Consider the following 12,482-nt stretch of genomic DNA (forward strand, 5'->3'; position numbering starts at 1 on the left):
GCCTCCAGTACGCTTCCACAGTCCAGTACGGCCTGTCCCTCTTCCACGCACTCGCCCTGAGGTGCGTGTCCTCAGCCCGGTACCACCAGTTCCGGCACCACGCATTAGGCTTCCAGTGCGCTTCCACAGACCAGAGCTTCCGGCGACAGTTCCCAGTCCAGAGCTTCCGGCGACAGTTCCCAGTCCGGAGCCTCCGGCGACCGTACCCAGTCCGGAGCTTCCGGCGACAGTTCCCAGTCCGGAGCTTCCGGCGACAGTACCCAGTCCGGAACCTCCGGCGACGGTCCCCAGTCCGGAACCTCCGGCGACGGTCCACAGTCCGGAACCTCCGGCGACGGTCCACGGTCCGGAACCTCCGGCGACGGTCCACGGTCCGGAACCTCCTGAGACGGTCCACGGTCCGGAACCTCCTGAGACGCTCCACGGTCCGGAACCTCCTGAGACGGTCCACGGTCCGGAACCTCCTGCGAGGGTACCCGGTCCGGAGTCCCCGGCGACGATCTACGGCCCGGTTCCTCCGGTGACGAGCCACGGTCCGGTTCCTCCGGCGACGATCCACGGTCCGGAGCTTCCGGCGACGATCCCCTCACCAGAGCCGCCATTGAAGATGACGTATCCGCGAGCGGAGTGGGTACTTCGCCCCGCACCGGAGCTGCCCCCGACGGTAGATGCCCACCCGGACCCTCCCCTATTGAGTCAGGTTTTGCGGTCGGAGTCCGCACCTTTGGTGGGGGGTACTGTCACGCCCTGACCATAGAGAGCTTTTTATTCTCTATGTTGGTTGGGTTGGGGTGTGACTAGGGTGGGTCATCTAGGTGATTATATATCTATGTTGGCCTGGTATGGTGCCCAATCAGAGGCAGCTGTTTATCGTTGTCTCTGATTGGGGATCATATTTAGGCAGCCATTTCCCCATTGTGCTTTGTGGGATCTTGTCTAGGTATAGTTGACTGCGAGGACTACATTGAGCTTCACGTTTCGTTTTGTGCTTTATTGTTGTTGTTTTTTCTTTGAGTTTCTCTTCCAAATAAAGAGGATGGAAACATACCACGCTGCATCTTGGTCCCCTCATTATAACGATCGTGACAGTCCACTTGATATTCAACGCCAGTCCATTCATTTTCATTGTTGTTGGATGCCAACCATACATTTTTTGGGGACATTTTCTCTGGGTAAAAAACGATCCTCTATTACAGAGTTTTTTTACTGCGACTTAGCTTCTTTGCTCAAGTAAGTAACGTTACAGCTTTCCTTCTTGCTTTACATGTTATCAGACTTTTGTCATAGCTAATGCAAATTGTTTGTCTTTAATGTTTGCTCAAACAGTGACAGGCTGACCAAACCGGGCTCGCGTCATCACGCACATGTTGATTTTGTACCCCCACACCAGACACGAACAGGACACACAGGTTGAAATATCAAAACAAACTCTGAACCAATTATAGTAATTTGAGGACAGGTTGAAAAGCATTAAACATTTATTCCAATTTAGCTAATTTACAGTTGCTAGCTAATTTGTCCTGGGATGTAAACATTGGGTTGTTATTTTACCTGTTATTTATTTTGCAACGTGAGCGCAGGCAATGCGAGTTGTGTGGTCAGCATGTAATGTTAACACATTAAGCTAGCAAAGTGAACTCAGCTTGACAATGAAGTAAATGCTAACTTACCTAGCTGGCGTGTTTTACTGCATTATTTTTAGGACAATAATGTTAACCTCAAGTTGTCTAGCTAGCCTTGTTAACTTAGGTAACGTTGGCATGTTTACTAAGTTAACTAGCTAAATACATGAACTCGGCCATTGCTCGGTGCTGTTGCTTTGACTAGCTAGCTAGCTAAATTATGTTGGTGCTCTTTTGTCCTTGCTAGCCGAGTTACTTAGCTAGCTAGTTAGTTGGTTTGCTAACATTAGTGTGGTGGTATGTTAGCTTGCTAGCTAGCAGCTTGTGTTAAGTTGGCTAGCTTACTATCTGCTTGTGTCCTTGCTAGCTGAGTTAGTTAGCTAGCTAGCTTGCTAATGTTAGACGCTAGCTAACAACATTAACTTGTCTGTTTATGACATATGTCGGTGCTGGTAACGTTATTTTATAGGGCATTTACCCACTGCTCTAGAATGTAGTAAAATATGGGTAAATTCAAGAGTGTGCTACCAAATGAATGTCTAAATTTAGTTTTCTTTAGCCTATGCCATCATGAGTTGCACAGTTAGTCACTTGATTGTTCTCTCCCTTGAGCCACTTGTAGACATGGCATAGCCCTGTTTGTTTCTGTTCGCCTCTCACTAGATACATATCTTAGGATTTCACTGGGTATTGTGTGATTTGTAATGTAAGTTATAATGTTTTGATTATAAGTGGTCTTTATGCTTAGTTCTCCCTCTTTCTCTCCTGTCTTTAGGTCATGAAGTTTGCCGTTGTTCAGTTGCTGGTTGAGAAGAACGAACCATATGCAGTAGTTCCACAAGTGTGGATCAAATATGACATCTGTTATTGGCTACCACTCAGCCTCAGAAAAAAGAACCAAAGAAACAATTTAGCCATCAAGTGTACGCCACCATACAGCACCTGTTTTTTTTAAGTTCATGAAGGGAGCAGGTAATTTGGCCTAATTTATGTTTCTGATGTACTCTCATTTGAAATATTATCGTAATTAACTTGCCTGATGTGAAAGTCAGTGTTTTGTGGGATAATTCATGCCTCTACCTTTTATTATTCACTTGTCTAGACAATTGGGAGATGTCACAGTTGTATTGTAAACGGTTCCAAGCAGGTTCCAGTGTTGAAATGATAGATGACGAGCAAATAAGAAAGCAGGAGAACTGCAAATCAGCTTTCATGGTCAATTTCCAAATGTACTCATGTATTTTTTCTTCTTAGAATTAGTTGTCTCCGAATACAAGTAAGTGAAACATTATGCATGAAAAAAATCCATTGGAGGATGTATCCTGTTCTGCTAAATACTGATAGAATTTCAGAGGAGAAACAAGCCCCTTTATTCATGTGATCTGTCTTTCATTTAGGACAAGCATCATATTCCCCAGCATCATATTGACCACAGCAGCATGTGGAGGACAGCCATGGAGGTACTCTATGTAGTACTTTTCCCAGATGAGATTTGTTTTTTTTGTACCGTATTTCATTTCAATGTATTGTTTCAAACAGGGCCTGCAATGAGACACTTCAACGGGCCAAATTATGGCCGTAGATATGAAGGTAAGAACATAACGAATTAAAGTATGAACAGTAACTTCTTTGCACCATGTCTGAATGTGACTATATGTACATTCAGAGGCGAAACGAGAACCTTTATTAATTCAATCTGTCTTTCAATTAGGACATTGGACAGCTCCAACATCATATTCACCACAGCAGTATGTGAATGACAGCCATGGAGGTACACTATATATACAAAAGTATGTGGACACCCTTTCAAATGAGTGAATTTGGCTATTTCAGCCACACCCATTACTGACAGTTGAGCACAAAATTGAGCACAAAGCCATGCAATCTCCATAGACAAACATTGGCAGAAGAATGTCCTTACTGAAGAGCTCAGTGACTTTCAACGTGCCACCATCATAGGATGCCACCTTTCCAACATGTCAGTTCGTCAAATTTCTGCTGCGATGTTGTAGGCCACACAAGCTCACAGAACGGGACTGCCGAGTGCTGAAGTGCGTAGCGCATAAAAATAGCATGTTCTCGGCTGCAACAGTAACTACAGAGTTACAAAATGTTTCTGGAAGCAACTGTTCTTTTGGAGCTGGTTTCCATGGCCGAGCAGCCGCAGACAAGCCTAAGATCACCATGCGCAATGCCAAGCATATGCTGGAGAGGTGTAAAGCTTTGGACTCTGGAGCAGTAGAAATGCGTTCTCTGGAGTGATCAATCACGCTTCACCCTCTGACTGTCCAACGGACGATTCTGGGTTTGGCGGATGCTAGGAGAACGCTACCTGCCCAACTTTGTGTCAACAGTTTGGGGAAGGCCCTTCTCTTTCAGCATGACAATGCCCCCGTGCACAAAGCGAGGTCCATACAGAAATTGTTTGTTGAGATTGGTGTGGAAGAACTTGACTGGCCTGCACAGAGCCCTGACCTCAACCCCATCTAACACCTTTGGGATGAATTGAAACGGTGAATGCGAGCCAGGCCTAATCACCCAACTTCAGTGCCCAACCTCACTAATGCTCTTGTGGCTGAATGGAAGCAAGTTTCAGCAGCAATGTTCCAACATCTATTGGAAGGCTTTCCCAAAAGAGTGGAAGCTGTTATAGCAGAAAAGGGGGGGACCAACTCCATATTAATGCTCATGATTTTGGAATGAGATGTTCGACGAGCAGGTGTCTACATACCTTTGGTCATGTAGTGTATGTACTGTAGTACATTCGCTCAGCCTGGATGAGACTATGCTTATCTGTCCCGTTTTGCACAGTATGTAATTGTATTAAAAAGTAACCTGTAATTCTTTACTTTTACATTATTTATTTTTTTACAAAAATGTTGGGGTATAAATCCAAAGACTCCAGCAGGAAAACAGAGCCCTGAGGGAAGAAGTTAAGGTGCTAAGGTGTGGGCAAGCGGGTGAGAACATAACAAGGCACATCTATTTTTGCTGTATTGTCACATTGGTATGAAGAGATTCGGGAGACAGGCGCAGGAATGCATAATAAGGTTTTTAATTATACCCCAAATGACGGCGTGCCGTGCAAAGGCACAGGGACGAAGACCAAACAAACACTAAACAAAACACAGGGTTGAAATCCAAACAAAAGAGCGAGGAGTACCTTGAATAAATACACACGTGTACGATGATTAACACACGGGACGAGACTCGTAATCATCTGCGCAATCCACAAGGGCAAGAAAGTCCAAAACACACAACACAGGTTCTCACATGCACCAATGGACATTGTAACAATAAATCGACAGCCCAATGGAAACTAAAGGGCACACTTAAACTTGTACTAACGTCTTTGGGGTAGCGGGCAGTATTTTCACGTCCTGATGAAAAGCGTGCCCAGAGTAAACGGCCTGCTACTCATCCATGAAAGCTAGAATATGCATTGGGTGGAAAACACTCAGAAGTTTCTAAAACTGTTTGAATGATGTCTGTGAGTATAACAGAACTCATATGGCAGGCAAAAACCTGAGACAAAATCCAACCAGGAAGTGGGAAATCTGAGGTTGGTCGATTTTCAACTCAGCTCCTACTGAAGATACAGTGGGATATTTTGATAATGTTGCACTTCCTAAGGCTTCGCCTAGATATCAACAGTCTTTAGAACCTTGTCTGATGCTTCTACTGTGAACTGGGGCCGAATGAGAGGGGATTGAGTAAGGTCTACCATGACCTGAACATGGGCTGACCATGCGCGTTCATGTGAGAGCGAGCTCTGTTCCATCACACTTCTGAAGACAACCGGAATTCTCCGGTTGGAACATTATTGAAGAATTATGTTAAAAACATCCTAAAGATTGATTCAATACTTCGTTTGTCATGTTTTTACAGACTGTAATATAATTTTTTAATTTTTCGTCCGTACTTTCCACTGGACTTGCCCGCGTGTCGTGAGTTTGGAAAATGTACTGAACGCTAGAACAACACGGAGGAATTTGGACATAAAGGATGGACATTATCGAACAAAACAAACATTTATTGTGGAACTGGGATTCCTGGGAGTGCATTCTGATGAAGATCATCAAAGGTAAGTGAATGTTTATAATGTTATTTCTGACTTCTGTTGACTGCACAATATGGCGGATATATTTTTGTCTTGATTGGGCTCTGAGCGCCGACCTCAGATTATTGCATGGTTTGCTTTTTCCGTAAAGCTTTTTTTAAATCTGACACAGCGGTTGCATTAAGGAGAAGTGCATCTAAAATTCCATGCATAACACTTGTATTTTCATCAACATTTATAATGAGTATTTCTGTAAATTGATGTGGCTCTCTGCAAAATCACCGGATGTTTTGGAACTTCTGAACGTAACGCGCCAATGTAAACTCTGATTTTTGGATATAAATATGAACTTTACCGAACAAAACATACATGTATTGTGTAACATGAAGTCCTATGAGTGTCATCTGATGAAGATCATCAAAGGTTAGTGATTATTTTTATCTATATTTCTGCTTTTTGTGAATCCTCTCTTTGGCTGGAAAAATGGCTGTGTTATTCTGTGAATAGGCACTCACTTAACATAATCGTTTGGTTTGCTTTCATCGTAAAGCCTTTTTGAAATCGGACACTGAATGGATTTACAACAGGTGTATATTTAAAATGGTGTAAAATACATGTATGTTTGAGGATTTTTAATTATGGGATTTCTGTTGTTTTGAATTTGGCGCCCTGCAGTTTCACTGGCTGTTGAAGAGGTGGGACACTACCGTCCCACGTACCCTAGAGAGGTTAATCAGTGGGAACAGGGGACAGGTGTACGTAATGAAAGTTCCGGAGGGATCCGTGATAGTACCCCCGACGCGGTGCACTAGCAACGCAACGACACAGGCCTCGATGACGATCACAGGAGCGCAGTGCGGGTCGATCAGGACCCGATGCAGCTGCTGAAGTTGTGTCATCATCAGAGGTGTCAGTTGCCACTGCCGAAGTTGCAGCGGCGTCAGACGGACCAGTAGCAGTGGTGTCGGACAGACCGCTTGTGGCGGCGTTGGACGGGCCAGTTGTGGCGACGTCGGACGACCCAGTTGCAGCTCCCGAGGTTACGGCGGCGCCGGGCGGACCAGTCGCAGCATCGTCGGACGGGCCATTCTCGCTGTCTCCCTTAATGGTTGATTATTCTGTCACGTTGGCATGAAGGATCGGCAGACAGGCGCAGGAATGCGTAATAGGGTTTTTATTATGCTCCAAATTACGGTGTGCCGAGTAAGGGCACGGAAGCCCAAAACACACAGCACAGGTACTCACACGCACCAACGGACATTCTAACAATAATCGACAGCCCAATGGAAACCAAAGGGCACACTAAAACAAGTACTAATCAGTGGAAACAGGGGACAGGTGTGCATAATGAACGTTCTGGAGGGATCCGTGACATGTATCATTGTTTTCATGAGTGTGACAGTGATTAACTGCTCAATTTTTTCTATAGGTTCAGGTGGTATCGGATTATTGAGTCAAGTGACACAGGTTACTACCATGATAAGGACCTTTGCTGCTACTGGGCAATCAGGTAAGAACATAACTTGCTCATCTCTTTTTGGTGTAGCCTTAAACATGATGATCTGTAACTGTGTTTAGGAGTGTGACAGTTATTAACTGCTCTTTTTCTCTCACTATAGGTCTGGATAAAACACTTTTCCTGAGGTGTATGGTAACAGTAACAGTGTGTGTGTGTGTGTGTTTGTGGCTATGCAAGCTTTTCCTGCAGGTGAGATATTGACAGCGGCTGCCTGTGGAAAGCGCTGTGATGTGCTGGAGTGGACAGAGGAACGGAGGTCCTTTCTGCTCTCTCACACACACACTCTGCTTTTTCACTCCAGCTGGTACTCTACAGGGATGTTAGTCACATACAGCCCGGCCAACAAAGACCCAACACATTTGACAGCTGGCATGACATAAAAGAGAGAGAGAAAAAGGACTGTTGTTGTAGGCTTTCCTCCATGGTATTACATGTACATGGCAGCAATGTAATGTAACGCCTCAACGCTCACCCTTAAATGGGGTATGAAAGAGAGAGCCATGGAGAGGTTGTTTTTATTGTACACAGACACACACAGCCACACACATACACACGCATAACATGTGCAAGGAATTCTCTGTTCTAAAATTCCATTTCATGTCCATTTCAGTATATATACTGTATATACACTACCGCTCAAAAGTTTGGGGGTCACTTGTTTTTGTCCTTGTTTTAGAAAGAAAATAACACTTTTTGTCCATTAAAATAACATCAAATTGATCAGAAATACAGTGTAGACATTGTTAAGATTGTCAATGACAATTTTAGCTGGAAACTGCAGATTTTTTTATGGAATATCTACATTGGCGAACAGAGGCCCATTATCAGCAACCATCACTCCTGTGTTCCAATGGCACGTTGTGTTAGCTAATCCAAGTTTATCATTTTAAAAAGGCTAATTGATCATTAGAAAACACTTCTGCAATTATGTTAGCACAGCTGAAAAATGTTGTGCCAATTCAAGAAGCAATAAAACTGTCCTTCTTTAGACAAGTTGAGTATCTGGAGCATCAGCAGTTGTGGGTTCGATTACAGGTTCAAAATGGCCATAAACAAAGAACTTTCTTCTGAACCTCGTCAGTCTACTCTAGTTCTGAGAAATGAAGGCTATTCCATGCAATAAATTGCCAAGAAACTGAAGATCTCGTACAATGCTGTGTACTACTCCCTTCACAGAACAGAGCAATCTGGCTCTAACCAGAATAGAAAGAGGAGTGGGAGGCCCCGGTGCACAACTGAGCAAGAGGACAAGTACATTAGAGTGTCTAGTTTGAGGAAGAGACGCCTCACAAGTCCTCAACTGGCAGCTTCCTTAAATAGTACCCGCAAATCACCAGTCTCAACGTCCACAGTGAAGAGGCGACTCCGGGATGCTGGCCTTCTAGGCAGAGTTCCTCTGTCTAGTGTCTGTTCTTTTGCCCATCTTAATCTTTTATTTTTATTGGCCAGTCTGAGATATTACTTTTTCTTTGCATCCCTGCCTAGAAGGCCAGCATCCCGGAGTATCCTCTTCACTGTCGACGTGTCTGTCATTAAGCTGTCATTAAGGCAAAGGGTGGCTACTTTGAAGAATCTAAAATATAACTTATAAATGTTGATTTGTTTAACACTTTGTTGGTTACTACTTTAACGTCTGCTTCCAACTCATACTCTTAAACACATAGATCCCCTGAACACAGTTCACTTTCCAGCTCACACTTTCAAAGACATAGATCCCCTGAACGCAGCTCACTCTCCAGATCCCAATCACCTGAATTCTGATCACCTGTTCTAACCCTTATATATCATTTACACACACTATTTAGTTCAGTTCATTGCACCCGATCATTGTGAGGTATTGTTTGTTTGTTAACAACGTTTTTCTGCCTATTCCATGCCTGTACTTTTGCCAATCAGATTTCCTGTCATCAACCTCTTGCCTGATTGTCACGACTTCCGCCGAAGTCGGTCCCTCTCCTTGTTCGGGTAGTGTTCGGCAGTCGACGTCACCGGCCTTCTAGCCATCACTGATCCATTTTTCATTTTCCATTGGTTTTGTCTTGTCTTACTTCACACCTGGTTCCAATCCCATCAATTACATGTTGTGTATTTAACCCTCTGTTTCCCCTCATGTCCTTGTCGGAGATTGTTTTATTGTATGTGATGTGCAAGTCATGTGTCGGTGTGCGACGGGTTTTGTACCCACTTAAATTATTTTTTGTATATTTTGGTTTTTTGAGTTTTATGAGCACTTATTAAACGACTCCGTTTATACCAAGTTCGTTTTCCTGCGCCTGACTTCCCTGCCACCGACACGCACCCATTACACTGATCTCCCGGACTACGTTATTAGCCTTTTTCCCATGCCTGTACTGTTACCTTTTTGGGTACCAAAAAATTTCTGCAGCATTGAAGGTCCTCAAGAACACAGTGGCCTACATTATTCGTAAATGGAAGAAGTTTGGAACCACCAAGACTTTTCCTAGAGCTACAGTGGTTCGTCCTTTAAAGGTTTTGAGCTTATTTGTGGTAGATGGTGGCAGATTGTGGTAAAATGCATCATTCTAGTAACAATGACTGACACTTAAATAACGTGCCATAGAATTCTGCGGCACCCCGCAAGCTGTGCTGCAGTACGCCACAACTTTTAAAGGAAGAACCACTGTAGCCGCCTGGCCAAACAGCAATCGGGGGAGAAGGGCCTTGTTCAGGGAGTCAACCAAGAACCGGATGGTCTCTCTGACAGAGCTCCAGAATTTATTTGTGGAGATGGAAGAACCTTCCAGAAGGACAACCATCTCTGCAGCACTCCACCAATCAGGCCTTTATGGTAGAGTGGCCAGACAGAAGCCACTCCTCAGTAAAAGGCACATGATATCCCGCTTGTTTGCCAAAAGGTCCCCCATAGGACTCTCGGACCATGAGAAACAAGATTCTCTGGTCTGATGAAACCAAGATTCAACTCTTTGGCCTGAATACCAAGCGTCTCTTCTGGAGGAAACCTGGCACCATCTTTACGGTGAAGCATGGTGGTGGCAGCATCATGCTGTGGGGACAACGACCGGACTACTTTTGTAAATAAGGTATTTGTTTTTTATTTGTCATGTTTTTGCAAAAATGTCTAAAAAACAGTTTCCACTTTGTTCATTGACTAGCACCATTCATTCTCGTTGTCAATAATTCTAATGTTATAACTTCTAATAGTAACTGTATCCACTGGTTAAATGGGAGAGTTTTTCAGCTGTGCGCCTGCCAGCAGTAATCTTCTCTGATTGATTGAGAGTTTCAAGGGGCCATCATCGTTAAGTAGCATAATAGATGGAAAGCAATGAATATTTAAATTCATGCACTTCAAAATGAATTTTGTAACTTTGCCTCAGAAGATTTAAACGGCAGGGCACTCCCACATCATATGAAGGAGTGTGCCTACTTTAGGGGGTACAGTGAACATTTGGGAATGAGGCCAATTTCCAATTTAAAACATGTCCTTGATACAGTCTGTGAACAAACTTAACATATAGAATTTGATGGTTCGGATTACGGGATGCCAAGGTCATATTTTTCCATTTTCTGTTCCAGTTAAAGCGTGGTTAAGATTAAACTATATAGTGCTGTGGGCTAGCTCAGAATATGAGCTTTCCAAATGTTGTTTATATATTATAGAGATTAGTCCTTTTGGGGGCCGCAAAAATGTATTTATAAATCCCATCATTGGGTGTTTCGGTAGTTTGGTTTCCCATGGGACAGCATAGCTGACCTACATTGTAAATATAGAAAAAAGGAGTAGCCTGGTAATGTGTGTATGTATCTTTCAAATCTTGGTATGTTCTCAATCCATTACTGTCTATGATATCAAGAAGGGTACGGATTCCACATTTGGATCATTGGGGGGATGCGAAAGGACGCCGTCCAGGTCGCAAGTGAAATTGTATGGGCATGACATTTTGATTCCCAGTTAAATTGTTTAAATTTTTTTGCTCTAAATAGAAATTGTCGAGATCGGTGTGGAAGAACTTGACTGGCCTGCACAAAGCCTGGACCTCAACCCTAGCAAACACTTTTGGGATGAATTGGGACGCCGACTGCGATCCAGGCCTAATCGCCCAACATCAGTGCCCGACCTCACTAATGCTCTGTGGCTGAATGGAAGTGGAATGGAACAATGTTCCAACATGTAGTGGAAAGACTTTCCAGAAGAGTGGAGGCTGTTATAGCAGAAAAAGGGGGACCAACTCATTATTAATGCACATGATTTTGAAATGAGACGTTCGACAAGCAGGTCCGCATACTTTTGGTCATGTATTGTATTTACAGTGCCTTCAGAAAGTATTCACACCCCTTGATTTCTGCCACATTTTGTTGTGTTACAGCATGAATTAAAAATTGATTACATTGATATTTTGTGTCACTGGTCTACACACAATACCCCATGATGTCAAAGTAAAAATATGTTAAAAAAAGAAGAAAAAAAAGCTGAAATATCTTGAGTCAATTAGTGTTCAAGGTAGTTGGGTGTGCTATTTACAGATTGGCTGTGCTCAGGTACAGTGATCGTTAAGCTGCTCTGACAGCTGATGCTTAAAGTTAGAGAGGTAGACATGACTCCAGCTTCAGTGATTTTTGAAATTCGTTCCAGACATTGGCAGCAGAGAACTGGACGGAAAGGATGCCAAAGGAAGTGTTGGCTTTGGGGGTGACCAGTGAAATATACCTGCTGGAGGGCGTGCTACGGGTGGGTGCTTCTTTGGTGACCAGTGAGCTGAGATAAGGCGGGGCTTTACCTAGCATAGACTTATAGATGACCTGGAGCCAGTGGGTTTGGTGACGAATATGTAGTGAGGGCCAGCCAACGAGAGCATACAGGTCGCAGTGGTGGGTAGTATAAGGGGCTTTGGTGACAAAACAGATGGCACTGTGCATAACACAGTGTCTGCCTGTACGCTCGCTCTCCTTGGTAAGCACAGGGAGTTGGCTCAGGTCTCCTACCTGGCCTAGCCACACTCCCCGTGTGCCCCCCCCAATACATTTTTGGGGCTGCCTCTCTGGCTTCCATCCGCGCTTTCTTGATCGCCGTGCCAACTCCATTCGCCGGTATCCCTCCTCGCACTGCTCCAGAGAATCCCAGGCGGGCTCCGGCACCCCCCCTGGGTCGATCGACCACCTTTCTATTTCGTCCCAAGTTGTACAGTCCAGATCTCGCTGCTGCTGCTGCTGCTGCCCGTTACCACGCTGCTTGGTCCTGTTGTGGTGGGTGATTCTGTCACGATCTTCTTTGGGAGAAAGAGAGGAGGACCAAAACGCA

The 12,482-nt window shown here is 44.2% G+C and overlaps 1 long non-coding RNA gene across 1 annotated transcript; it reads left to right on the forward strand.

Moving 5' to 3' along the window:
* Positions 1-3,019: 3,019 nt before the first annotated feature.
* LOC139575225 (uncharacterized) lies at positions 3,020-4,667 on the forward strand. Its single transcript, XR_011674922.1, has 3 exons — positions 3,020-3,082; positions 3,162-3,212; positions 3,334-4,667. It is a non-coding gene; the product is annotated as an uncharacterized lncRNA (long non-coding RNA).
* The last annotated feature ends 7,815 nt before the right edge of the window (positions 4,668-12,482 follow it).

The sequence above is a fragment of the Salvelinus alpinus genome, chromosome 5, assembly GCF_045679555.1.
Source record: "Salvelinus alpinus chromosome 5, SLU_Salpinus.1, whole genome shotgun sequence".
Lineage (NCBI taxonomy): Eukaryota > Metazoa > Chordata > Actinopteri > Salmoniformes > Salmonidae > Salvelinus > Salvelinus alpinus.